Here is a 26,224-nt window from a genome sequence, read left to right on the forward strand (position 1 = left end):
AAATTACTTATAATACCGAATACAGTGTAAATGCTATGTAAATAGTTGTTACTGTATTTTATTTACATTATTTGTTGTATTGTTATTTGTTATTATACCCGCCACCCCCATACATTATTTTTAATCTGCAGTTGGTTGAATTCTCAGATGTGGAACCCACAGATAGGGGGCCAACTGTATCTAAAATATGCAAGAATATTAACAAAGGCTACAGGTAAGCATGGAAAAAATAGCTGATAAGCAAGAGTTCTTTTGACTTATCTGCCTTGTGCTTTTTGCTACAAATAAAAATCAGAAAAAGTTATCTACAAACACATGCACACAACTACTTGAACATTCACTGGGCATTATTACATCATTGTCATTAACCCTCCTTCCACTATTAAAGGTGCTTATGGTATGGTAATGCCTCTAACTTTTGTGCACTTGCTTAAGAACCCACATCTATAACACTTTCCAAGGGATAACGTATCTACTGCTCTCCTGTGTGCCCTTGCTCTTGGATACTAAAACCTTTAATAATGAAACTAATGTCCTTTAAACCCCTGCTGGAGTAATTAGTATATCCTCTGAAATATAACATAGCTGAACAATCCTCTACAGGTTACACAGCAGCAACAAGCCTTCTGAAAGTACCTCCCTAATGCTGCAGTGATAATATTCATTCGACAACATTTATACAAAAAAAATTCATGTTGAGAACTAATAACTGTCAACTGTTTTAGATGTTAGGATATATAAGACAGATGATGCCCCTGCCTTAATGGAACTTTTAACAATAAACAAGTAAACAAAAGTGTGGGAATGAAAAAACCCAACTGGGTGACAGCAAAGAGAAAAAAGGGACTCGTAGGATGGTAAATGTCCAGAACACCTCTCTGAAAAGGTGACATTAGCTAAGGAAAACCAACCAGTGGTTCTCAACCTAGTATGCACAAACTTACTCAAGTAGGTTTTAAAAACTACTATATGTTAAGGACCCATGCCAGACAATTAAATCAGAATTTCTGGGGCTTAGGGCCGGCCCATAGCAAACTTGGGAGAGTATGGTGCTGATAACACCAAGGCCACAGGTTCGGATCCCTATACAGGGATGGCCGGTTAGCTTGACTGGGAGAGCGTAGTGCTGACAACACCAAATCAAGGGTTAAGATCCCCTTACCGGTCATCTTTTTTTAAAAAAGCGAATTTCTGGGGCTAGGCCTGGCAATAATATTCTTTGAAAATCTACCCAAGTGTCTATAAAATGTAGCCACAGTTGAGAACCACTGAAAAACAAACCAATTTCAATCTAGGAAAAGAAGGTTAGAGTGTAAAGGACACGCTTAAGGGAGAAACAGGCCATGAAGTCAGTAGGCAGAAATCAGATTTTGCAGATCCTGACAGTCTATAATAAGGAGTACTGCCTTGAGGTTATTCTAAATGCCACGAAAAGCCACTGGAGGGAAAAACAAGTCAAAAATCTCAATTGCTCAGCTGGCCAGTTTGCTCAGTCGGTTAAAGCATGGTACCAGCCAGCTGCCCAAACCAAACAAAACATGCATCAGCATAACCACATCTTAAGTAACAAAATGGTATAATTTACATAATAAGTAATCCAAAAACACTTGAGACAGCAAGCTCAATAAGGAACATTCGTCTTCAACTTACCAGCTTATGATTTCAAAAACTAATTGGCACAGTTATAGGGGATCAAAAGAGATACATCCTCTACCTGTATCACTTTTAATTTTGAAAGCTTCTTTTTACTTGAACAAGGTTAACAATACTTTTTATATTTCTGTCCTGCTTACTATGTACCTAAAAATCAAAATCATTAAGGGATGAGGGTCAATCTGCAAAAACAAAGCCTTCCGAATAACGCACCCCTTTCACTGTTTAAGGGGAGAGAAGTATGGCTCTAACTGACCAATGCTGGTAAGAAACTAGCATTTTTCACTGAAATTAGAATGTACCAAAACATGTGCACCTGCATTTTCCAAATTCTGAACAACATATATACATATATTACCTTGTAACAGATTTTTTTTGACAAAAAAAGTAAGGAAAAAATGGGAGGTGGTGAGGAGAGAGGCCGGTGTTTTGAAAGACTGTTTCCGAAACGTCAAAAGAAATTTGGAAGGCACAGTTTATTATAATAAAGATCAACCTTTCAAAATGAAACAATGACACTGAACAGTGATAAACAAAAAGATGGTTTTCATGAAAAGACAGCTATCATAGGTTGAAAATCCATAGGGGGAAAATCTGTAAGTGGTTTCCACAGCTATAAAAGAGATTAGCTTCAGTCTCTAAAATTCCTTCAGCACCCAAACTTGTAAGAGTCTAGTTTTCAATATAGAAGACATTATTTTAAGTAACATTTAAAATCTGGTATATTTGGAAAACTAGCCTCCATACTTTAGCAAATTGCAATTTGCTAAATTCAATTAAATGACATAATTATTTTTCTGGCCATGATGGGCTCCTAAGTATCCAAGTTCTGTTTACCATTCTTTCCTCACTATTCTTATGGTAATAGTTTAGTTCCCCTGGAAAATACAGTAGTGTCCCACAGGTTTAAATAGTTAACATTAAAAATAAACTACAAACATTTCCAGAGGAGCATACTACAGTACTCAACAAATGTTCTATTTTTTATTTTTTTCAACAAATGTTTTACTGAACAAAACAAGAAATAATGTATATTAACTAATTGATAATAGTCAAGTATCATACAAAAATGTAAAAGGTAAACAGCTTCAGTGTAAACCATTTTTTTTGGTTTCTGTGGCTCTCTGACAACTTCCAACTTCTTTTTTTTTCTATCCCTTCTTGTCATCTCTCCCATTTCTATCCCTTCTTGCCATCTCTCCCATCTTTATGTGTTTTATGGCTTTTAGTCAGCTCATCTACTGTTCAGTGCTTCAAATATTATCAGTAAGAATAATTCCCAAAACTTTCCTTCAAACTACAATTTTTAGCTATACATTTTTAATTGTCTATAGAACAAAACATCACTTAAATTCTTGAAAGAACTTCAAACTCAAAATGTTTAATTCCCCCACTCACTTATACAAATACTTACCCAGTGCCTACCATATACCAGGCATCGCTAGGAACAAATGAACAAGAGACATGCTGTCCTCATCCACTAAGTAGAGATAAGGTTTGGAAATTTGAAGTTGGAAAAGATTTAAAAAGCAAATGGGAGAAAGGAAAGACAGCCAACTAGGAAAAGAAGGCATTGATAAGCACCATTGAAAACCCGGTAGAAACTGGATAGCAGGGACATACAGTATTCTCAAGTCTGTGCAGTTAAGATTCTTTCCAATGTCTGATTCACTTTGTTGATGCATTAAAAAAAAAAAAAAAAAAAAAAAAAAAAAGATTCTCTCTAGTGTCCAGCAGCACACCAAAAGCAGCTGGACTGAATCAGAGATTAGAGTTTTGCCAGGCAGGTGCAAGGGAGATGAGGAAACCAGGAAAATTACTGGAGTAACATTTCATTGAAGTCTAACCTAGAGCGTGAAGGAAGGTACAATGGTTTGAATGTTTGTGTCCCCTCCAAAATCCATGTTGAAACTTAACCTCCAACACAACCATATTAAGAGATGGAGCCTTTAGAAGGTGATAAGGCCATGAGAGAACAAGCTATGCACTTCCGTTATGTGAGGACACAGCAGCAAGGTGCCATCTTGGAAGCAGAGATCCCAGTCCTCACCAGATACCAAACCTACCAGCGCCTTGATCTTGGACTTTCCAGACTCCAGAATTATGAGAAATAAATTTGTGTTGTTTATAAATTACAGTACTCCCCCCATATCCACGGTTTCACATTCTGTAGTTTCAGTCACCCAAGGTTTGAATATTTTAGATGGAAAATTCCAGAAATAAATAATTCATAAGTTTTAAATTGGGCACTGGTCTGAGCTGCATGTTGAAATCGTGTGCTGTACTGCTCCAGGCATCATCCTTTCGTCCAGCATGTCCATTTAGTCACTCAGGAGTCATCTCAGCTGTCTTGGTATCGTAATGTTTGTGTTTAAGTAATGCTTATTTTACTTAATGATGGCTCCAAAGTGCAAGAGTAGTGAGGGTGACAATTTGGATAGGCCCAACAGAAGCCATAAACTGTACCCTTTAAGTGAAATGGTGAAAGCTCTCAACTTAAGAAAATCATATGCTGTGGTTGCTAAGAACAAATCTTCCATCCGTGAACTTGTGAAGAAGGAAAAAGAAACTAGTACTAGTTTTGCTGTTGCACCCCAAACAGCAAATGTTATAGCCACAGTCTGTGATAAGTGCTTAGTTAAGATGGAAAAGGCATTAAACCTCTGGATGGAAGATACGAACACAAATGTATTCCAACTGACAGCAACGTGTTGCACAAGAAAGCATTGAACCTATATAAAAACTTCAACAAGGATCCTCTGAAACAAGTCATACCAAGCTATTTATTGCAAGTAAGGAATGGTTACACAGATTCAAGAATAGGTTTGGACTGAAAAATATAAAAATTACTGGAAAGGGTGTGTCTGCCAACGAGGAAGCTGTTGCCATATGCGTACAGTACAGTAAGATTTTGAGAGACCACATACTCATAACTTTTATTATAGTACATTGTTATAATTGTTCTATTTTATTGTTAGTTGTTGTTAATCTATTGTGTCTTAGAAATTAAACTTTATCATAGATACGTATGTATAGGAAAACACACACACATATATGGTTCAGTACTACCAGTAGTTTCAGGCATCTAAAGGAGGTCTTAATACATACCCCCAACAAATAAGGGGGGAATACTATTGTAACCAGTCTCAAGTCTTTTACTAAAGCAGCGTGAATGGATCAAGACAGAAGGGAAGTTGGAAGAGAGTAATGAGGAGAGTAGAAGGGACTGGTGATTTCAGCAAGGTTAACTAAAAACTGTAGCAATAAAAATAGTAACTATTGAGTGCTTACTATGAGTCAAACTTACTATGGAGTGCTTTCTTCATTTACTGAAAATGGCAAGAGAAAATGTACCAAGAGAGAAAACTGGAAGCATGTGATTTAAGTTTAAGGTTTCCAGTGATGATAGGGGTTAGTAGATAGCAGACATTAAAAACTAAGCACACACGGTATGTGTTACTGAGTATGTGCTTACGTGCAGGACACACAGAGAAATTATATAGCAAATATGGTAAAATATTAGCAAGTGGGGAATATGAAGAGAAATACAGAAATTCTTTGTACTATTTTTGTAGCTTTTCTGTAAGATTGAAATTATTAAAAAAAAAAAAACTAAGAAAAAAGCTCATCTGCTCTCCCAAAGATGTTCCTCTCTCCCAACTTCCCCATAATCATTTCCCCTGACCTCTAGAATTAAAAACTTGAGTAATCTTGAACATTTATTTCTCCCAGTCCTAATACAGAGGAACCCAAATCTATACACTCTAACTTAGCAATGTCTCTTGAAGCCAAATTGTTTAAAAACCTGAGTTCTAGAGATGTAGTATAATATAAAAATATTGATGGCTGGCAAGTTAGCTCACTGAGTTCAGAGTGTGCTATTGATAGCACCACGGTCAAGGGTTTATATCCCTGTACCAGCCAGCCACCAAAAAATAAAAATAAATAAATACATACAAATGCAAAAATATTGGATTAGGACTAAGAAGAGCTTAAATCCTAAATCATCAAAATTTACCAATGAAGAAATAACCTTAGAGAAATAAAGTAACTTTCCCAAAACACATACAGCTAGAAAGCGGTAGAGCCAAGATTAAATGCAGGCTGACTTCAAAGCCAGAGCCCAAGATAATCTCATCATAAGAAAATCAGAACTGAAATTTCATTATAAAAGAGATAACAACCAACCATGGTATATAACAACAAATAACACGTCAATTTAAGGTTAAGAGATTCTAAACGATTAAGTTTTCATTATCAAAACTTACTCTGGGGGGCTGGCTGGTTGCTCAGTTGGTGAGAGCATGAGGCTGATACCAGCCAGCCGCCAAAACAAAACACAACAAAAACTTATTCCATTGCAATACAGAGTAAATTACCAAGGATAAAACATTACAGTTTCAACACAACATAGTAACATCGCCATTAACAAATGTATCCATTAGTCGTTAGAAATGCCATTTGAAGTACAATAAGAACGAATGTACCACAGATGGTAAAAAGGTGGAGGAGGGTTTACTGATTTGTGTCCCTCTCAAATTTGTATGTTGAAGTCTTAATCTTCAAGTGTTGGTATCTGGAAATGGGGCATTTGGGAAGTAATTATGTTTAGATGAGGTCAGGAGGGTCATGATGGGATTAGTGCCCTTATAAGAAGAGACAACAGAGCTTATTCTCTCTGCCATGAGGGAACACAGTGGGAAGGTGGCTTTGTACAAGCTAGGGAGAGCCATCACCAGAACTAGGACCATGCTAGCACCCTGATCTCAGACTTCCAGCCTCCAGAACTGTGAGAAATAAAACTCAGACTGCAGTATTTTGATATGTCAGGCTGAACTAAGACAGGGAGGGATTGGTGTATTAACTTCAGGAAACAGCATTTTGTTTATCACTCAAATACTAACTAAATTGTCCATATTAAAATAAAAAAAACCCCAAAACATTCATCACATTCCCAGTTCTAAGTCAATCAGCACTCACAACAAAATCCTTAAAAAAGTTTAGATTTACTTTCCTTTCCCCCACTCCACTTGATTTTTTTTAAACAGATTAATTACTAAAAGTACTAGTCTTTACACACTTCTCCTTAAATAAATACAATGCAAATGAGAATCACAGAATATCTGAAATGGAAAATCATTTTGTATTTAAAGAATGTGGTCAAGGGCCGACCCGTGGCTCACTTGGGAGAGTGCGGCGCTGGGAGCGCAGCAGCGCTCCCGCCGCGGGTTCAGATCCTATATAGGGATGGCTGGCCGGTGCGCTCACTGGCTGATCCCCTTACCGGTCACAAAAAAGAAGAAAAAGAATGTGGTCAATATGAAGTAACGTGGCCTGAATAGCTAATATGTTACACCTTTTTCTTTTCAATGTCTTTTGTCAATAACTTGGATAAAGACCTGGAAAGCAGACATGGCATATGAAATAATATACAGTAGACATGTGAAAGAATAACAATGTATTCAATAACTTTTTAAGATTTAAAAAGGTCTTGGAATGCTTGGCAGAATTAAATAACTAGTTTTATAATCATAGTTCAAAAACTGAATTTCATAAGTGCAGAATACAGACCCAGTCTGCTCACATGAAAAGGCTGTAGCTCTGTGACAGCTAGTAGTGTGACAGCACTGCTTAAGAAGAAATTGCTACTTTAACAGAAATCTAATGTACAGATCTGCAATCCTAACAGTTCCACTGAATTTTGTGTTTATCACACTATATTAGAGTATTACATTCAATTTTAGGCTTCATTAAGACAAACATTAACAAACTACACAATAGAAAGGAATAACTTCCCAACTGTTCAGTTCATCCATAAGCAGAAGGAAATTATCTTAAAATAAAACTCATAGCACTCTCTTTCATGATTTGCCAAGCAACCCAAAGAGCTGTGAAACAAAGTGATTTGTAATTTTGCTGAAGTACAAAATTTGCAACCAGTGCCATGAGGTATACTTCTAAAAGAGGGGGCTTCTAGGAAATAAACTTAGATATCTCTCTCCACCCCTATTGCTGGGCCCCTATCCCCAGAGCTTTGTTTTCTTTTTGGGGGATACAATAACTCTTGTGAAGAGATATACATAACTGTTTCTTGGGGTGTGGGGTGTGGGGCAGGAGCAGGGGAAGAGCTCTAAAAGAAAGCCAAATCCTAATGCAGACAATGGAAGTACAAGAGAAAGTGAAGAGGTTTGAATGCTATTAAGGTATATACAAATTTGGATATTTGGAAGATCTTAGGATATATGTCTTGTTAAAGGTTGACTGGAGTGACCTCCTGACCATCTGAGTGACTTGAATGATCACCAGATGCACTCAAGCAAAAAGAAGGTAAGTCTCTGTCAGAAATATTATAAAGATGGGGCCGGCCCGGTGGCGCACTGGATAAGTGCGCCGCTTGGGAAGCGCGGCGGCGCTCCCGCCTGAGGGTTTGGATCCCACATGCCTACTGAGGGTTGCGATCCATTGCCGGACACGGAAAAAGACAAAAGACAAAAAAAAAAAAAAAAAAAAAAAAAAAGAAATATTATAAAGATATTTCTTGCTTAGGTAGGAAGTTGAATTGGTCAACTTCTAAGGTCTCTTTCATCTCTAAATGTTATTATAATCAATTAGTAATTCTAGAGTGATATCAAATGGCTTTAAGAATACATTTGCTCCTATAACAGTAAAGTTAAGAATACCACCATATGTTGAATGCCTGTACTACAAATAGTAATACAGCAAATTAAAAATTATTATTTTTAATAACAAAGTGTAATATAAATAAATCTGTTGGAGTTCTAATCAGAACGGTAGAAGGGCTCAAGCTGTTTTTGGAAACTAAAACATATGAATTAAGTTTCTGGGGAAGAAGAAAGCCTTAACCATCAGAAAAGAAATACAACTATCAAATCTCCTGCACTAAAAATCACTGTTACAGAAAAATAAAGCTGTTGTGTCTACCATTACTTAATGAGGCAACTGCCAGGCATTCTGTTGACAGTTGATAATACTTCCAAATTGTTCATATTATACAACTATTTTTCTCAAAACTGATTCCATCTATCACCCAGATCTAACATTTAGTAGCTAGGTAACCACAGGCAAATGACTTAATTTCGACACATTTTTATTTCCTCACCTGTTGGCCAAAATATCAGCTCCAATGCTACTGCAAGATTTAATTAACAAAGTGGGTATAAAGCTCTTAGAATAGTGTATAGCACATAATAAAAGCTTATAAAATGCTAATTAATATTTTCAAAACTAATATATTACAAATAAAAACCAAAGCATAGTTTCTTAGTCAATCTTATTTTTTGCAAGGCAAGTATGTTGGATGTTATGGGAGAAAAAGAGAAGTATTCTCTCCAAGATGTTCATCCAGCATCATGAATTATTTTAAATCTTTCATATAAGAGTTGCCTTTAAGGGTTGGAATTTCAAATTGAAACTTATTAACTCTCCAAATCATTAGCTGTGCTTCCCTACTATTGAAATGTCTGTCTTGAGATTTGTAAGCCTATCCCTCTCCTTCTTTCTCCTACCTTCTACTTTCATCCTTTCCGTGTTCAAATTTGTCATAAATATAAATGTACAATCAAAACATTTTTCTTTCTGGTGAGGAAATCAATCAATTAGCATGTGTAGCCTGTATTTGGCTTCTTCTGTCCCTGCTCAATAGTTTTTTCTTCAGCAGGAGACATACTTTCTCTGCCTTCAAGATGCCTGAAGTTTCTGGTTCTACAGTTGGGAGATATTTTATCTTTCCTCACTTTGTATTCTAATTGTGGTGAGGGCTACACAAATCTACATATTAGAACTCATAGAACATTGTACCAAAAAAATCCAATTTTTCTCATTATAAATTTAAAAAACTCATATGGCAATATATAACCAATCTTCACCTCTGTCAAAAGCCTTATTTCAATAATGTTCTTTTCCTATTGTTAAAGTAAAATTCCTCAATCTGTTCCATGTTTCTAACCTTTAGAAGTAATTTCGTACCTCTCATATTGTGCTTCTCTAATTAAGAACTATAAAATTTAAACCTAACATTAAAGTTACTTTTTTTAAAATAAAAAGTTATTTAAAATATAGATCAAGCTAGAATAGTCACATTGCCAAAAACCTAAATTTTAACTGAAACTGAAAAATTGTAAAGCATTTCTTTGGAAGGTTAAATTGTATTAAGTATAGTTTTACTCATATATTCACTCTCCTTTTTGAAATTTGATAAACTATGTATGGTATTTAATATATTCTCTCAGTTTGGGCTGGCCCGGTGGCGCACTCGGTAGAGTGCGGCGCTTAGGAGCGTGGCGGCACTCCCGCCGAGGGGTCGGATCCCATATAGAGACCGGTCCGCTCACTGGTTGAGCGCGGTACGGGCGCGACACCGAGGGTTGCGATCCTGTTACCGGTCACGAAAAAAGACAAAAAAGAAAAAAAATATATATATATATATATATTCTCTCAGTTACTAGAAATATTTAATAAGCTATCATACTCATCTTTAAAATACACTGGATAAATTGGAATTCTGTAACTGCTCAATCACTTTATCTTAGTAAAAGGTTCAAAGTTTTTTGTTCCTTAGTGATAATTTCTCCAATCTCCCAATTGCTTTTTTTCCTTTTTCTTCTAATTATTTTTTATGTTGTTCTAAGTGTATCCTTAATATGTCTCCTTAAGGAGCCTTTCATAGTATCCACTGGCCTCCATAGAGCCTTTGTGCAAATAGAAAAATATATCCTTCTGTGAAGATACAAGTACTCCTCTTGGTGAGGGAATGATGCCTTGGAGGACAGGGGACAGGTGAAGGCACAGTTTCCCTAGGAGGCCTAAGCTAGGGTGACAATGTGGCTATTTTCATAAATTCAATAAAAATTCACTCTCTCTTTATAACGAGATATAATTTAAAACTTTAGTTATAAGATAGCATGTCTCGTCTAAGTTCCTAACCCCTCTTCATGTAGCCCTAATTTGGCCTAACTGCTGCTTCACCCCCCGCCCCCGCCCCATGTGGGACATGACAACCTGGGAATGAGCCTTCCCAGCACTGAGTGGTCTTAAAAAAAAAAAAAAAGAAAGAAAAGAAAGGTGAAACCCTTTCAATCAAAAAATTGATCATCAATGCTTTTATGAGGAATGCTTTGATCGTAAAGGGGGAAATAATATCTTGTCTACAAAAGCAGTTCTCTAAATTTTCTCAGCCTTAAAGAGGGTGCCTACAACTGGGATGAGACATCCTGTTCTTAAACAAAAGATTTACAATTGACCAAAAAATTTTACAAAGACTAGATGCTTTGGAAGCAGTAATGTCCTGGATGGATGAATATCAACAAACTCTCTTGACTAAAAATCAACTATTATACAGAACAGAACCCCATTCCGGAGTTTCAACAACTGGTAATTACATCCCAATTCACAGCACCAGGAATGATGCCAATGCAACAGCTCTGAGAGACGATGACATCATCAGTCCCCACCTGAAATAAATTAAAAGGACTTGCCATGTTAAATGATACTAACTTTGCTTTAACAAAATGCTTTTGTCTTAACTGTGAAATTTTGATCTATAGCTTTTTCTTTTTCTTTTTATTAAATAAATAAAATGGGGGAGATGTGGAGTATACTAACATTTATAAAGCACATGTATTTCACAGGACCTAGCTTCCAAAGCCCTGTAGTTTCAGGTATAACCTAACTTTTTAAAATAACATATAGAAATGTTAAGCTTGAAAGAGACAGGAAACTGTCTCCAGGCTAAAATCTCTGCTGTAGATAAAGAAGTGTAACACTAGAACACAGAACTCTGCAAGCACAGCATTCTTGTTGCCTCCTTCAGCTGGGCACCTTTGTGCAGTGCAAACTGCAACAACCATATACAGCAATCCTGTACTTTCAGATTATTTACTGGAAAAGAAGGAGGAAGGAAGATCAACTATTAACTTCTCCAGATACCCATTCTCCAACCAGAAATCCATCCATCTGCTATTTTGCAGACTCAAGATTTGTTTGGAAGGGATCTTCCAATCACATAGGGAACCTATCCCCCCCCTGCTGCCCTTTATCATCACTTTTCCCTTTTTCATCATTCTCTTTTCTGCTTTAAACACTGCCCAAACTCATGTCTTGATATCATGTGACATCAAAGAATATTAAATTCAAAAAATATACAGAAACACATTTAATGTGATCTTTGCAACAGTCCTCTGAGATAGGGGAAACAGGCGCTATCCCTATTTCACAGATGGATATATCTAAAACCTAAAGAAGCCAAGTGATTTGCCACAGAGTTAAGAGCTGGCACAAAGAGAAAAAAAGGGCTAAATCTAGGTTTTTAAACTCCTAGTCCAGAGTTCATTTTGAGTATTCAACACACCTAAAAATCAAGAGGTCTCACTACTCATTCCCTCTCCGCTTAATCTTTCACCCTTATTCCTTGACCTAAACTCCTTTAGGATCACCAAGGATCTCTCAGCCAAATCCAAAGGCTACTTCTCATATATTTTTCTGAACTCTGCTACATTTGGTGGTTCTAATAATCCTACTTTTAGATTATTCTCTTCTGCCCCAATTTCTGTAGTTATTTCTTTCTACACTTATTCAGTTCTTGTTCTTCTCTTGCCAGACTGTCCTAGGTAGCTCATTACATCTAAATAAACCTACTCCTTTGCAGTTCATCATGAAAACGGTTGTCCCAAGTATGTAGTTAATACTCTATATTTCTATTCCTGTAATACTGCCATTTCCTGTTTAATGAATGTTCCATTCTAGACTTTCTTTACTTCCGGCCTTCATTAACTGCAACTGTTGCTTGATCCTATTCAGCATTCATTTCTTATAGCAATTATGTTCCACTACAAAATACAAAAGAATACATAACACTTGTGGTATACAGATAATTTTAAGTGGTCCACAAAGGACTATTTAAAATTATATGTTTATTTTAAAACACATGGCAGGGATGGGGAGTAACTCCAAATAATTAGGTAATTTTTTTATTTTAAATTCACTTAAGACAGTGAATTGAATTAAAGAAATGTACTGAAGAAAAAGCAAAAACTGTGAATGATCTAAGTTTGGTAACCACTGGCCACTGCATAGTTAAGCACACAGGCTCTAGGTCAATGATTCAAATCCCACTTCTACCACTTACTAGCTAAATAACCATAAACTAATTACATAAATCTCTTTAAATCTCAGTTTTCTTATAGTGTAATGGGGATAAAATAATCCATTTCCTAGGCTTATTGTAGTATGAATTAAAAGAGATAATTCACAATATTCTTAGTTCAGAACCTGGCACAGTAAATGTCCAACAAATATTAATAATTACAATTATTCTTGGTCTCTTAGTTATCTTGCCTTCACTTGTAACCAACTGTACTACAAACAATTTTCTGTATATGTGTTTTCTGCACCAAATTTCCCTTACGTTCTTGTACAACTTTGTTTTTATCTTCTGTCATAAATCTAAAGAATACAAGATAATTTTTTTTTAAAAAAGATGACCGGTAAGGGGATCTTAACCCTTGACTTGGTGTTGTCAGCACCACTCAGCCAGTGAGCTAACCGGCCATCCCTATATGGGATCTGAACCTGTGGCCCTGGTGCTATCAGCACCGCACTCTTCTGAGTGAGCCACGGGCCGGCCTCAAGATAACTTTTAATGTTAATCCTTAAGATTGTGAACATCTTGGCAGTGGGAACCAAAAGCCATACTTCTCCAGTTCACTGGGCCTTACAAAATTAAAAGAATCATTAACGTTTGTTAAATAAAGCTAAAACTTATGGAAAACCTGATGCAAATAAATCTCACAACATATATTATGGGGACATGAACTCTTTGAAGGTTATTTGTGACACTAATCTAATGGGCAAATAAAGGGGGAAAAATGATGATGTTCTTTTGCTCCAATAGGCTATTCATCAGTTAACCTTGGTTGTGAGCCTGTTTTTTGCTGTTTCCAACCCTCATTCATTCAGTAATATATAATAAACTCTAGGTATATGTCAACCACCATACAAGGTGATGAGGATATAGAAACAGTCTCATGAAGGAAAACAGAATAATACCAGAACACAGACAAGTAAATAGAAAAATTACTAGACTGTATGCTGCATATGTAACAACCAGTAGTGTTTTTTAAGACTAGACGTGCTCCACAAGGGGATGAATACATCACACAGACAGTAATAACTTCATTGCTATCGTATGTTCAGACTCTTTAGGTATATGTTAACCATGACTGCCAACCAGACTAAAGTTTTCTGTTGAAACTAAGTAATAGCCCTTGTTTGATTGGATTTGCCAGCAAATACATGCAGTCGCAGTCTCAGAAACATGACTGGCATTCTGTTAATCTACAGCAAAATGAGGACTAGAAATGTAACCATCAAAAAGACAGATTTATATTTAGCTTTTCTAGGTGAAAAACATACAATAGAAAATGTACTAATGCTACACTCTCTATAGAATACTTTTATCCACAAAGATGTTCTGACTTATGCATCAATGGTATTATTGAGGAATTTAAAATATCCTGACTCAGAAAACTAACATATCAACTCTCACACTTCTAAGCAACAATTAACATAGACTGAGATAAGCTTTCATTGTGTTTCCTTATTCATAAAGTGACAAGTCTTGCTTACTGTAATGAAAGTATGTTAGTCATAATTCAGTCACACAACTTTTGGATCTCCTTCACTATAAGAATACAGCCCTGTAACAATTTATGTAACACTTTTATCAATGATCAATCCATATCTTTCACTAATATGACATAAATAGCATCCAAAACACAAGTTACATGACTTACAAATTAAAGCAGTGTTGGGGAGACCACTTGGAGTAAGAGGGAGGCATAATATAATCTTCAAAGACATTTTATCATTAAGGAGGGTGAGTGGGGACGGGGATAAGAAGCTAGAAGGAGCCACAACTTCTATATTTTCAGCTATGAGCAATATACTCATCCCGGGGATATTTACTCTAAGAGCATGAAGAATCTCTATGAAACAAAATCCAGTATGTAAATGTAAAGGGGGGAGGAGAAAGAAAAGAAAAACTATTTCTTAAGTATCCAAAGAAATATATACACCATTCTGAGAATACACAGATTACTTAATGCTTAGAAGAGAGTATTTTCTCTACCAATATTCTACCATTCTCTCTCCATTATTAGTTGACCTTTTACTATATACTGAGCAGAGTAATAAGCCCTTTACATACATTATCTTTTTAAATCCCATATCAAGCCTTTGAGAAAGGTGCTATTATTATTACCCCCATTTTACAGATAAGGGAATATTCTACTAATAACATAAACCAGACATAAAAATTTAAAAGTTATATGTGATACTGTAGAGTCAGAGTTTAAAATTATCTCTAAGCACTCAATTGGCCTTTAAACAGAAAAGAGCTCACAAAAAATTAGCTTCTGTGCCACTCCCAAAGTAGATATAACCCATCTTTTACACCTTGCAACACTCTAACCTTCGCATGCAACAATGTTCATATACTGAAGCCAAGGTAAAGAACTACCAGTTAACAATGTTACAGTACTGTACCTTTTGTAACTACAGTTTACAAGACTACAAGGAACAAGGAGGCAGTTTGATGGCTCAGAGCATCCCCTTTGGGTTAGACAGTACTGGTTTGATTTTATACAGTACCATCAACAACTGCTATGTGACCTTGGTCAAACTACTGTAATCTCTCAGATTTCATTTCCTCATCTGTAAAATGTGGATGATAACACTTCCCTCAGAGGCTTGTTGTAGGAATGAAAAAGATAATGTGGGTAAAGGGCCTGTTACCATGCTTGGTACACAGTAAAAGGTCAAATAATGGTGGAGGGAGAACAGCCACACATAAAAGTTCAAAAAAAAAAAAAAAGAAAGAAAAAAAGCCTATATTCTGAAAACTCCATTACAGAAAACGGGAAAATTACTGTTTAACTATATGCTATTCCTAATTTCTTAGGGGATCAATGCATTTGAGCCAAAAAAGATGTTGCAATGCATTTGTGACACACACCTAAAAATGGCTCCAGTCAAAGCAGCATCTTAACTATGAATATGAAAGGTTAAATCTACTTTTAAAAAAATCTGGAAATAGACCTGGTGGACATTTAATATCACCCTATCATTTTTATTTGAAGGAAAAGCTGTTAAGCACTAACAATCAAAAATCCTACGATTCTTTTGGTGCATTCCCACGAAAATCTTACAGCAGAGCAGCCTACTGTACAATTGCTAGTACCCTAACAAGGTATGAATCTATGATCCTAGGCTGAAGACCGGCCAATGCGGAAATCCGGGTAGCTACAGAAGCCAGCAAACGACAGGACTGTCAGACCCTCGAAGATCTCAAATCAAGTCAAAACAAATGAATATTCTTTGAAAGTAATTAGACGCACTCCTCCAGTGCAAAGGAAGAATAACTCCATCAATGTCCTTACTGGCCCCCATGCCCTTTTCTTAGTACTAAAGCGGGGCCTTAACAACAACACCAGTAATACTAAGACTATCTCAAAGACAGTGAGCTCCCGGATGGGATTCCCCACTCGCGTTACGGGATGGAGCGGCCTAAGTGCGAAAAGACTACCCGAAACCTCCTTTGGAGTTGGGCAGCACTTCCCTAGCGGAAGTAGGGTTGGTCCTGATTCCCCCACTCGCGTTACGGGATGGAGCGGCCTAAGTGCGAAAAGACTACCCGAAACCTCCTTTGGAGGTGGGCAGCACTTCCCTAGCGGAAGTAGGGTTGGTCCTGATTCCCCGAAAAGCCTCTCTCACCTAATCAGGTCTTTAATCCGGATTCTCCCCACACCGCTCATTACAAACCCCACTTCTCACTGTCGCGAAGACGTAGACGGTAAAGGCCCTGGCTGAGACCTTGAGTTGTCTGGGGGACGCTTCTCGCCCCACTAGAAAAAAGATCGCGCGCCCGCCGGTCTGGCGGAGTGGAAACTCCCTTCGTTTACCCGGCAACACGCGTAATCATCCCGCAGGGCCTGAGCTGGGGACTGGGTGGGAGGGAGACCGACCGGTGCGGAACTCCCGCTGCAGACCACATGGGGCGGGTCTCACTCCCATTTCCCGCTCCCTGAGCCGGGTACCAACTTCCCCAGACACAGAGATAATGGTAACCAAAGAGAAAGGAGATGGTCGGATCCGGGGCTCGCTCCACGCGACCCCCGTCTCCAGGCACCAGGGTCTGGGTGCGCTCCCACGCCGGCCCTTCCCGATGGGGCCCTCTTTGATCGCGGCCCCGACGCGCTCGCTTTCCTTACCCGCCAGGGTGAGTGTCAAGTCTGCGCACTTCGAAGGTCTCCGCCGAGCTCTGATCAAGAAAAGGGGGAGGGGAAGCTGGGATGAGAGGGCTGGCCGGAAGGGCCACCGGACTGGGAAAGCCGAAGCTGCAGATGGACGAACCGCCAGAGCACTTTCGCAGCTTCCCGAGAGGGAGACAGCGAGCGAGAAAAAGAAGCAAGATGGCGGCTAGCCAGCCCCTACGTACTACGTCATGACGCAGCGTACGTAAGGCAAATCTGCGCAAGACCGCCCTCCGGCTCAGAGACGGCCGGATCACGTGAAGCCTCCGTGGCAGCACTGCCCCGGTGGAGGGCAATGGTGTCTCCTGCTGGACGGAGGGAGTTCCTGCAGTCAGAGTTAATGCTGCGAGCAAACCTTTAACCTGGAACCTCTCCAGGAACTCTTGAATGGGTAACGATTACCAGTTGATATGCCTCGGTGAAATAAGCGCTTTTGTATCTGCTGGATGGATGTATAAATTGGTTCAACCAACAGTTTGGCAGTATGTTCTCAGTGAAGTTGGGGACAAGCTGAGAGGGCTTGGTGTACAGGAGTTGGAGAAGATTTAAAAGTTATCTCCAAGAGTGAAAAAATAAACCTAGTGTAAGGAATAGAGTAAGATTGGCATGTTATGCTGAGAGCACTTTTGGAGTTTGTGATTATGGATGTAAAATAAAACATTCAGTTTATATATATGATTCATCCAGCAGTGTTCAGCCCTTTGGTACATCTACAGAGAAGATGGGTACTTAGATTCGCCCACGCTGGGTTTTACCTGGCAAGTGTAAGGTCGGGAGAAGAGGGTATCTGGAAGTGAGGGACTATAATGACAATATTGTGTCTGAACATATGGTGGAGGTGTAGTAAATGGTAACTTTTGCCCATTTTATGAACTATGTATAGTATATTTTAAGTCCAAGGATTCCTTGACACTTATCCTGGTCTGAGCCATCTTCGCCATCAGTAGTTGGGTTTATGTTCATGGAATTGTCATTCTAGCAGTGTTGGAATAAATAAAATAATAAAAAGAGGTAAATCACAGGCACACACTTCCCCATTGATACCGGTGATCATTTGAAATGAAAATGCGTGACTGATTAATACAGGGTCATTGTCAGGGAAGGCCTGCTGGCTGTCCCCAAGAGGAAAGGAAAGCACTTCTTTGGTGAATTTCCTACAACCCTCTAGAATCTGGTCAGGAGCGTCCTGGTCTCAGAAATACCTTTTTGAGCAATGTAGAAGACCTCTAGTAATCAGATGAGCTTATATTAACCCAGGCCATGAGACTGACATATACAAGCAGAAAATTTATTAATTTCTGACAGCTATAATTTATACACCCTAGTACTTAGAATTGCAAAACTAGTGCATTTTTTCTCTAGCCCAATCTGCTCAGGAAACCAAAGGCATTATAAGAAGGTTGCTTGATGAGCACAGATTCAGAACCAGTGGAGTTATATATACAAGCGTACTTCAAAAAGTTCATGGAAAGGTTCATATTATCTTTTAAAAATTATATTTTTCCTAAAGGATGAGGATACATTCCAAGAGGACAAGGAAGTCTATGTATAGACATTTCTTGATTCATTTATCTCCTCAGATGATTTTGTCCGAAAGATAGAATACTCGGTTTCCAATGGTTGCAATTTTCTTCATTGATCTCCAGTTTTGTAGGGACATCCTGCTGCACTGTTGATTTGGGCTTCCTTCTTTGACAGCACGTGGCTGGCCGCTGACCCCGAAGTGTCCCTGTACGTGTTTCCTTCTCTGTTTCCATGGCTACTCAAACCTCTTAGCAATATTCTTTCAATAAAAATAAAATTACAGTTAGGTCAGGCTAGTTTGTGTTTTAATGATGACTTTGCTTATTTCTGCTCTTACCCACTGTACGTGATCTTAACGTTCAACTCTCAGAGGACAGTCTTATTTCCCTTATTTCCAATTTCTTGGAGAAAATCCGACTGAAATCTCCATGTATTGGTACAATGTCTAAAGCCAAATAATACTCTTTTTAAATTGACTTTGTTGTTGATTATTTTCACCTCTCCTAACACCCCACCAATGAAGATAAATTTGTTATAATAAAAATGTTTTCATGACAGGTCAAATGAAAATTTGTCGTTTAATTTACAGTACTGCTTTTTAAACAATAATTTAGGGTAATGTTATCAAATTGCCAATTGGTGGTATGAAATCAGGCTAATTTCTTACTGAAAACAAATTGATTCTCTAAACACCATGATCTATTATCTTTGTGATTGCCTAGCATTATTTGCTAATAGTTTTATTGAGTTTCTAGCTTTCTCTTGGATTGATTCCATAAACCTGTAGGCACTAAATAGGTTAAAATAAAAGAATCAATGAAAGTATCATACTTTTTTAGTAATAGTGTTTCTTAAATGTTTATGTGCACGTGACAATTTTGTTCTCTTTTCACCAGTGGTCCAGAAAATCATATTTAGTAAAACTGCAAAACATGATAAGCCTGATGTAATGAAAACCATGGCACCCAAATACTGCATGAAAATGTAACCTCATTTTCTAAACATCAACCAGATGTTATAAGTTTGCTAATAAAGATAAGCTGTGCCAGTGCTTTATAAAACTATCTTTTCTAACTTGTAAGAAGTTATATACTAAATATATGATAATGTATATATTATGTTATACATAAAGTTTTACATTATATGTAAAGTAGGATGGATATTTTTATTCACCTATTATTTGGCTCAGCAAACCTATTTTATCATTGAATAAAATGTACATTTTGACTAAAAGTGTTATTCATTTGTCATGTCATAAGTTAATGAAGTCTGAATTAACTGGAATTTACTGTCCACCCCAAATTTTCCCAGAATTTTCTTAGCTGTGATCCCAAGTCAAGAGGGTGTAGTGTTGTTAATGAGCAGAGAACAAAATCTGGGATATTTAGTTATTTGCAGAGCTGGAGGAAGAATGGAGGGAAAGAAGGAGGAGATGGAGAAAACAAACCCTGCTGGCTCACAGTTTTACCTTAGACTGTAAGTTCACCTAAGTCAAAAATCAGGTAATGGTAAAAAGCATACATCAGGGGGCCGGCCCGGTGGCGCACTGCTATAGTGCGCCGCTTGGGAAGTGCGGCGGTGCTCCCGCCCCGATCCCACATACAGACCGGTTCCCGCTCACTGGCTGAGCGAGGCACGGGAGCGACCCCGAGGGCTGCGATCCCGTTGCCGGTCCCGGTCCGGTACGGGGGCGACACTGAGGGTTGCGATCCGTTGCCGGACACGGAAAAAGACAAAAAAAAAAAAAAAAGCATACATCAGGAGCAGAAGCTCACACAGGGAAAGGGGTCAGGTCTAGCAACGCAGAGCAGAAAAAGGATACAAAGGAAAAATAGCCAGGTGGTAATTGAAGATACAGAAAAAATGTTTTCTTAATTTTTTAGGCCAGAAAATAGAAACTTGAGACTTTGCTGATGAATATAAATATAGCACTCAGTAACTACTTCTAAAATTGTATCTCTGGCTGCTGCTTGTAGCATTTCTCAAAGTTTAAAGCACTTTTTTATTTGCTGCCCAACCAATTGTGTATACAATGTATAGATGAAACTATGCAGTTTCAAATCTTTTATTGCTCTGTAGTAATTAAGAGAAGTAAAGTTGATAGTACATTTCTTCGTTAGCACTGGGCCTAGGTATTTTGAATGGGTTCTGGTGGAAGAGAGAATTTCATGTGTTTCAAAGTAATCAGTAGCTTATACCTAGTTCAGTTTGTTTGTTTGTTTGTTTGTTCTTTGTATTCTCTATTCTTATTTCTGCTGGGGTTAATTAAGGGGTTATTTCAGAAATATTTCTTTGAGTTGCTGAGAGTCTTGGTGTGATAATTGCTTCAAATGGGAATTAGTACAGTGCACTAGGGATTGGACTGTTGTTAACTTCATAAGGCACAATCTTGATAGAAAGAAGAGAGAAGGGGAATAATGATTGAAAGAGAATTGAGAAAAAGTTCCTCAAAACAGCCTGGGTAAATCACAGTGAAATGAAACTCTATTTCAATATTCAATGTTACCCATATGGAACTTTTAATTGGAATGTCTCAATCACTGTAATAATTAATAAAATGGTGCTACCTGTTAAGCAACCTGTACCCAGGCCACCAACCCAACCTTGAGTGATGGCAGAGTGACCAACCATCTCAGTTTGCATGGGAGTGTCTTGGTTTTAGCACTGAAGATTCCATGACTCCAGGGCAAAACAGGACGGTGGGTCACCCTATGGTGACTGTAATGGCATGGAGACGTGGACCTTGATCCCAAGCTTTTCCAATATTAAGCTCTCCTTTTGGTCTCTAATATCTGACTCTTCAGTCAAAGAGTGTTTCTCATAATCACCTGCTCTATGACCTGGAGGTACAGTGACTGATGCTGTTGACTAAACTCTGCTCTTTCTTTGCCCACAGAGTGTTATGCCCCATGGCCTGCGCAGGTGAAATCTTCCCCTACTCAATGACAGAAAATAATTTCAGTGTGATTCTTTAAAAAGCACAAAAAGGGGCCAAGCCCGTGGTGCACTCGGGAGAGTGCAGCGCTGGGAGTGCAGCAGCGCTCCCGCCACGGTTCGGATCCTATATAGGGATGACCGGTGCGCTCACAGTGCTCACTGGCTGAGCGCGGTGTGGCTGGTCTCAAAAAGGACAAAAAAATAAATAAAAATAAAAATAAAAAGCACGAAAAGAATAAGCATGAATAAGTACAATTCATTGTGAAAAGACCAATACCAAAAACAACTTATATTTCAAGAAATACTGTTGCTTGAAATGATTAAGTAATAAATCATGAGTAAGTTGGTCTATCAGATACAATAAAAAATGCTGAGGTAACTAAACTATAAACTTTGAAAGTGAACTCCTCAGGCACTCCCCTTAAAATTAAATAGACAATTTATTTTTTTTTTTTTTTTTTTTTGGTGGTTGGCCAATAGGGAGAATCTGAACCCTTGACCTTCTTATTATAACACCATGCTCTAATCAATGAATCAACAATTCAGCAATTCATTAATTATTTACTTATCCAATTTTATCAATATTATGAAATGAGGAGATAATGAGAAACAATTTAAGCTTACATGGTACCATACAAATATAAGTTCTAGTTGTTTGCTTAACATTTTGACCTTCACCTAAGGTCAAAGGATAAAAGAAAATTTTGTTCTCAATAATGATGATTACTTGTTCAGCATCCAAAGTTAAAAAAGGTAAGTTTTTTCCAGGAACCAGTACAAAGAAAAGCATCCTCAGTGAGCGAGAGCTTGTGGGCTGTTCTCTAGCAGTGTGACTTCTAGGCCAACCAGCCAGCCCTTGGTACAACTGAGGACTTAAGGACTAATTAGGATGAAAGGCATTTTTAACAAATCATAAGTAACCGATGTTATCTTGTATTAGGAGAAACTTCCTCTAAGTCACCCTGGAGGCAATTTGGCTTTAAAGAATTGGTGTGAATCTTGCAAGTAAGTATTGTATAGAATATTATTAGCTCACAGAAGTGTACCAATGACGGGGGGAAGAGTACATCTTTTTCTAAGTAGATCACAGAAAATAAACAGGATGGAATTCTTAATCCATTACTCAATTACTATTTGGAAATGTCATGCCATATGTCATAAATCCATATAATTGGTTTCATTTTTAATATGGGGCATTTAATTTGTCATTTACTTGAATAATTTTTTTCCTTCAACAAATATTTATTAAGAAGTTATGATGTACCAGCTATGGAAGACATAAAAATGAGCAAGACAATCAGCTCCTGCTCTCAGGGAGTATATACTCAAGTGGAATGGAAGTTGGGTGAGGTAAAAAAAATGTATATATAAGCAATTATAACTAAAAGTGATGTATTAGTTCAGGGTCTCCAGAGAAACAGAACCAATCAAAAGTTCATGAAAAATAGAATTAAAAGATAATATAAATCTCTCCAGAAACTTTCTGAAGTACTCTCAGAGAGAGAGAGTGAGAGAGAGATAGAGAGAAATTTTAAGGAATTGGCTCTTGCAGATGATGGAGGCTGGCAAGTCCAAAATTTACAGAGCAGGCCAGCAGGTGGGAGACCCAGAGAAAAGCTGAAGTTGTAGTTCAAGTCCAAAGGTCACCAGGCTGAAGCTTTCCTTCTTGCCTGGGGGAGTTCAGTCTTTGTTCTACTAAAGCCTTCACCTGATTGGATGAGGCTCATCCACACACACAATTTGCTTTACTCAAAGTCCACCTATCTGAGTGTTAATCTTATCCATAAAACACCCTCACAGAAACATCTAGAATAATCTTTGACCAAATATCTGGACATCTTTGCCCAGCTAGGTTGGCACATAAAACTAACCATTGTGAGTAATAAATTCTCTGATGAGGGAATCAAAAAGTACCATGTGAGCCCAAAGGAAAGCACCTAACCCAAATTTACGGGATGGAGGTGGTCAGGGAAGATGAGCCCTAACAGTTTTATATGAATTAGATATGTGTGTGGGTGTGTTATGAATGAGGGTGTGTGCCTGCATGTGTGTGTACAGATATGACAGGACGTGGTGGAGCACTGTTTGGGGAAAGGGAGACAGTTGGCTTGCATTCTGGGAGGGTTGAAGAATGTTCCAGGAAGAGGGAACAACACATGGAAAGACCCCAAAAGCCAAAGGGGCATATTTGAGGATTTTAAAGTATCTCACTAGCTCTGTTGCTTACAAAGTGAAAGAGAAAAGGTATAAGGGGCAAAGAAAGCAAAACTTTAGAGGCAATCAGAGACCAGATTGCAAAAAGTCTTATAAACTGAGTTTGTATTTTATCCCAGGGGCAATAGGTTTAAACTGATATATTAGTAATCTAGGTGAAATTTTTGAATTTTATTGATATCTGTAGTGCTCTGGGCTACTGTTGGAATCCTGCCGACTATGCCAATTGTAGTGCTAGGGCTAATGTTGGAATCCTGCTGACATTGCCAATTGTGAAGCTCTTTTACCTACCTGTAATACTGCACCAACTGGGCCAATTGTCAAGCTAGGGCTAGGTCTGGAGCTCACAGACTCCTCAAGCCTGTTCCAGACTGGGTCACAGACCCTTCACATGCCAGGCTGGGTCCCCAGACCCCTCACATGCCAGGCTGGGTCACCAGACCCTTCACACACCAGGCTGGGTCACCAGACCCCACACACACAGATCTATGAGCTGGATAACCAGCCAAAAGGTCCTTGAAAGCCGTAGGTTGGAAAGCCTGGCTGCATGCGGCAGTGGCTGCCCAAGGCACTAGATTTCAGCCAAGGTGGCGGCGCCCTGCATTCTAACTCTACCCACATACAAACTATTTACAAAGAATGGTTGGAAAGCCTGGCTGCATGCGGCAGTGGCTGCCCAAGGCACTAGATTTCAGCCAAGGTGGTGGCGCCCTGCATTCTAACTCTACCCACATACAAACTATTTACAAAGAATGTGCCACACCACCCCCAACCAGACCCAAGGTGAGAGGCTCTGATTAAATTATTCTGTTTTCCCAACAGCGCTTTTTGGATATTGCCTCAGTGTTGTCTTGCCCAAAGCCATGCTTCCAGAGACATCTACTGTCTAATGACTGATTGGTGTGGGGGCATAAAGATCTTTCACCTCATCTGAGGACCATTTTGAAGGGACATCTCAGTTTCAGAGCTCCGCATAACGTTGGCTGAGGCCTTTGTTGGGGCTGCATCACAGATCAACTTCTCAGTCTGTCTAATTCTGCTTACTTCTCCTCCCTTCCATTGATGTTGATCCCAAAGCACTCTCGTTAAAGTTCTGCATACTAAGTTCTGTCTGTTCCCCAGGGAACCCAACTTGCAGTAGCATCTAACCAGTTTGCTCAAGCCAGAAATCTGGAAAATCCCCCAGACTCCTTTTTTTCCTTTATCCTGAACATCCTCTATATCCAGTCAACTGCCAATTCCTTAATTGTTTCCATCCCAGTTGCCACCATCATAATCCAAGTCACCACCATCTGTCATCTCAGTAAACTGTTATGGTAACTGCTAATTTGTCTTCTTGTCTTTATCTTTGTCTTTATCAAAGTGGCTTATTTTTTCTTAATTTTATTACATGTAAGAGATGTATTGTGGTATATTTGACATACAGTATGCTGCATATATTTAAAGTGTATAAGTTAATAAATTTTGACATATGTCTACACCTGTGAAACTAGTACCACAATAAGGTGGTAAATGTATCTATCACTAAATTTATTTTTAATTTATAGAGGCTGTGATAGCTAGCTGAATGAACACACACACACACACACACACACACACACACATAATGAAGAAGTTACAATAGAAATTCTCTTCACCCTCCCTTGGGGTAATCTTTTAATATTAAAATCCAAGCAAGTTTCTTTCCTTGTCTTAAACTCCTTTAATTGCTTCAATTGCCTCTGAATAAAGACAAAAAATATTTACCCAAAGACTTGATCTGTCCCCCGCCCATCTTTCTAGCTTCCTCTGCCAGGGCTCTCTCTGTTTTCCAGCCAGGCAGAATTGGACCTTAAAACCAAGTTATGTGATGCTTTGCCTCTTGGGCCTCAGGGCTTTTGCTGGTGCTGTTTTCTCTGCCTCTACTGCTCTTTTCCATCTGCTTTCATTCCTGCTTTTACATGTTAAATTTCCTTCAGGTCCAATCTTAAATATGAATGGATTTATTTATAATTGCTAATTAATGATTATTAAGTACTTGCTTCTTGTGAGGTTCTGTGCTTTACATATATTGTTTCTCTTGACCCTCACAAAACCTGTAATTGGTATTATCCTTATTTTGCAGATGACAAACTGTTAGTTCCCCCAAATCATGCAGCTAGGAAGTGGAGTTGCTGGGTTTAGACCTGCCAAATAAAACTTTAGTCAGCCTCCTTCGAGTTCCCTGCTTGAGTAGACCTGACCTTGGGCTTCCCTCTCTGTCCTCATAGAATTCAGTTTGAGCAAGAATCTTGCTGAGTCAGTTTAGTGAAAATCCCCCACCCTTGGTATCTGACTACCCTCAATACCTTATTATCCTCCCCTGTCTTCAGTAATAATCCTGTCAAGTCAGTTTAGCCAGAAACCCCCTTATCCTTGATGTTCCCTCTTAGTAATTTTCCATCCACTGACTCCACCCTGCTCCTTGGTTATAAATCTTCACTTGTCCTTGTTGGAGTGGGAGTTGAGTCCAATATCTTTCCCCATTTCAAGACCCCACTGCAATAGTTCCTATACCTATTGTCATAGCTCCTCTAGGATAAAATCTGCCT

General features: G+C 38.4%; 1 protein-coding gene across 1 annotated transcript in view; it reads right to left on the reverse strand.

Annotated features, from left to right (window-relative positions):
• LOC103601489 (protein PRRC2C-like) overlaps positions 1-17,115 on the reverse strand; it is a 36,916-nt gene extending 19,801 nt beyond the window's left edge. Inside the window, exon 1 of the mRNA XM_008585912.1 lies at positions 16,938-17,115. The gene's annotated coding sequence lies outside the window, so the exon portion shown is untranslated. The remainder of the gene's footprint in view (positions 1-16,937) is intronic.
• Between the last annotated feature and the right edge of the window lie 9,109 nt (positions 17,116-26,224).

The sequence above is a fragment of the Galeopterus variegatus genome, unplaced genomic scaffold (genome assembly GCF_000696425.1).
Source record: "Galeopterus variegatus unplaced genomic scaffold, G_variegatus-3.0.2 Scaffold3753, whole genome shotgun sequence".
NCBI lineage: Eukaryota > Metazoa > Chordata > Mammalia > Dermoptera > Cynocephalidae > Galeopterus > Galeopterus variegatus.